Here is a 3,906-nt window from a genome sequence, read left to right as displayed (position 1 = left end):
TGTCCCATCTTTGATGGGAAGAATTATGGACTTTGGAAGAACATGATGACACACTACATAAAGGACATGATTAGGAGTGTTGGACGATTATTAAGAATGGACCACACAAAATTCTAGTCGCATCTTCGGAAGGAACTACCTATGAGAAAAAGGAAGATGACTATGTTGAGGCTGATTACAAGAAGGCTGAGAAAAACTCGAAAGCAATAAGCCTGTTGCAAAAGGGCATGAGATCAACCTAATTCGATCGTTTTTCTTCTTGTACTTCGGCCAAGGAAATATGGGATGATCTTTATTTGGCCTATGAAGGAACGTCGACTGTTAGGACATATCGCCTTGACTTGCTGATTCAAAAATATGAACTTTTTGATAGCATGTCAGCACGATTTTCTACTATAGTCAATGAGCTTAAAAATCTTGGAAAAACTTTTAACTCCGAGGATATTGCTAGAAAAGTACTTAGGAGTTTAACCACGAAATGGCGTCCCAAGGTCACGGTCATGGAAGAAGTCAGAGATCTCACTTCTCTTCCTTATGCAGAACTTATTGGTGCTCTTATGACTCATGAGCTCGTCTTGGAAGATGATGAGGCCGAGGCCAGTAACAGTAAGAGCATGGCTCTACAAGCTTCTGCTAAAGAAGAAGAAGATGTTGAAATAGAGGACGAAACGGTCTTATTTGCTAAACGATTCAACAAACGCATTTTCAGAAATAAGCAAGCCAAATCGTTCAACAACAATAATAACAAGTCCTACAATAAGAAAAGTTATGAGTCTATGAATACGTTTGCTAATAGAGGATGCTTCAAGTGTGGAGAATCCAGTCATATGATTAAGGATTATCCTACATGGGAGAAAATCAAAGACAAAGAAAAATGTGAGAAGACCAAGAAGGAATTCAAGCAAGTGATGATGGCATCATGCTGGGGAGATCTCGATACTGAGGACGACGAAGCATCAGAAGAAGAAGAAGTTGCTAATCTATGTTTAAGCAACGTAAGTCTTGACCTATTTTCTGACAGTGATAAAGATAGCAAGGACTCTCACTACTGCTTTCTAGGAGATTCTGACTCAGAGGAAGAAGAAGAAGAGGTAAGCTATCTTGAACTTAAAAAAAGTGTTAAGAAACTATCTAAGAATGCTTTGATTGAATACTTTGAGCAATCTCTTGATAAGTGTCACGAACAAAAATTGGAATTGAAAGATTTGAAAGAACAAATTCTCGATATTGCTGAAGAGAATCATCTTCTTAAAGCAAAGGCCAAAAAGCTTAAATCTAAAGTTACAGCTAACATAGCTACAACTTCAGATGTGACAAATGCTGAGAAGAAGGCTCTTGAGTCTAAAGTTATAGCTAATGAAGCTATAATCTCATAACTAAAACTCAACATTAAGCATCTTCAAGCCAAAGTTAAAGGTAGTGAAGCTATAACCTTGGAATTAAGGAAAGTCAAAGAGCTTCATGAGTCAAAGGCTACGGCTAGAGAAGTCGTGATCTCAGATCAGAAGAAGGAAATTGAATCTCTAACTCAACAATTAAAGGAATCTAAAACAGTTTTATCAAATACTAAAAGAACGCATGCCGAGATGGTACGAGTTCTTAATGATAGACTCCAAAACTTTCGTGACAATTATGAAGAGACTCATCCTCCCAAGGTCGTAGAATCGGACCATTCCAAATGCAACAAAGAGATACAGTCCCTGAAGGACTTACTCTTGCATGCTAGAAAAGTTCACGAAAAATGGGAAGGTAGCACACGTGTCCTAAATTTCCTGACTGAGCAGTCAGATAATAACATGAAAATGGGATTAGGGCACGCGTGCTATGGTCGTAGAGATCACTCTAAATGCAAATCAACCCCTTCCGAACGAGATTTAAGAAGGAGAAAATATAAAAATTTACCATAATATTTGATTTGCAATTACTGTGGTCATACTGGACATATCCAAGAAAATTGTGTCAAATATGCTCTGGATTTAAGAAAGGGTATCAACTTTGTTAAAGCTTCTGACACTATTTTCGAGGAAGATGATTGTACCCCATCTGAACCTAGTACCAAATGAAGAACGCAACAATGATCATCGTTGGTTCTATGATAAGAGCTTTGATTTCAAGAAGACTACAAAATCAAAACGAACACCTGAACCTAAAGAACCTTCCAAAACAAAAGCTTCCTTAAAACAACCTGAAAGACAAAGTCGTGAGGAACCCACAACTCAACCTAAGACGGTTCTCAAAAAAACCATTTCACCTCCAAAACGTAAAGTTATTATAAGGATTTGGGTTAGGAAGGATATGGTCTTTAAAGTGACTAACGTTAAAGGACCCAACTTAGCTTGGGTACCTAAAAACTGTCTCTAAACATTTTGCAGGTTGTAATGAAAGAAAATAATTTATGGTACCTTGATAGTGGATGTTCAAGGCACATGACTGGAGATGTATATTTATTTCTTTCACTTGAGCCCTTCGATGGAGGTAAGGTCACATTTGGAGATCACAAGAAGGGTAAGATCATCGATGTTGGTAAAGTTGGAATATCTTCTTCTCATGCTATTAGTGATGTGTATCTAGTTAGCGGTCTCAAGCACAATTTATTGAGTATCTCTCAATTATGCGACAAAGGAAATAAAGTTGTCTTTTATTCAGATTCTTGTCGAATAATAATTGAAGGAACAAGTAATGTTGTGCTTGAAGGACATCGTAGAAGGAATGTTTATATGATTGATCTAAATAATATTCCTACTAATTAATTCACGTGCATGAAAGTAACGACAGATTATCCGTGCCTTTGGCACAAAAGATTTGCTCACATAAATTCAACAACGTTGAATAAGCTAAAGAAATGGGATTTGGTTGAAGGACTTCCCTCAATCAAATTTGATCAAGAAACGTTATGTGACTCTTGTGCTTGTTGAAAACACGTGAGATCATCATTCAAACCCAAGAGAATGTTAAGTACCAATGAACCACTAAAGCTTGTACACATGGATCTTTGTGGCCCAATGAAGGTAAGAAGTAGAGGAGGATCCAGGTATGTCTTCGTTCTAGTTGATGACTATTCTAGCTATGTTTGGCCAATATTTTGTTGGAATATGTGTCCTCCGACAATAATGCGATCACAACTGTCGATCATGATGATCACATATTTAAGTCTCGTTTTAAGAATACATGTGGGAAGTATTTTTTACACTCAACTGGTCCACACTTATCGGTAATGATTGGCTGACTAGAGTTTGACATTACTGTCGTGCGACGGTGGTGATCAGTTGATCCCCTTAGGTCATACCTAAAGGGTAACACTCTTAATTGATTATTTAATTGATCGTATGACGATACGGGTTAATTAAATTAGTTAAAATTGACGGACGATTTTGGAAGTAAAATTTACGTGTCTCATTGTAATTTGATTAAATAAGATACGGTCTAAGTAATCGAATTTATTTATTACTTAGATGAAATTATTGTTTACGGAAACAATTAAAAAGGAATGAATTGATTATTATAAATACAGAATGTTGTAATTTATGACTCGGGAACCCATTACGGTATAAGTAATTACGAATTACTAGGTTAACTTTATAAGTGACATATTTTTTTAATATGTTGATTTTTAATTGTTAAAAATACATTTTATATACCTAATGTCATGAAACATGTTACATGTGACAAATTGACAAAATAATGTGTGAAATGGATTTTCCATTTTACACTATATGTGCCGAAAATAAGGAGGGAGTATTAGGCTTATTTGTGTTAATTATGTTTAAGTGGAAGGCATAATCATAAGACCTAATACATAGCCTTACATGCCTATAATTCTTGGGAATAATTGAAGCTCATGCATTGGCTATAACCACCCCCCCCCCCCCCCTCCACCCGGTTTTCCTAGTGCAAGGCCAAGGGTTT

Source organism: Silene latifolia, chromosome 3 (genome assembly GCF_048544455.1).
Source record: "Silene latifolia isolate original U9 population chromosome 3, ASM4854445v1, whole genome shotgun sequence".
NCBI lineage: Eukaryota > Viridiplantae > Streptophyta > Magnoliopsida > Caryophyllales > Caryophyllaceae > Silene > Silene latifolia.
Note: the sequence above shows the minus strand (reverse complement) of the source record.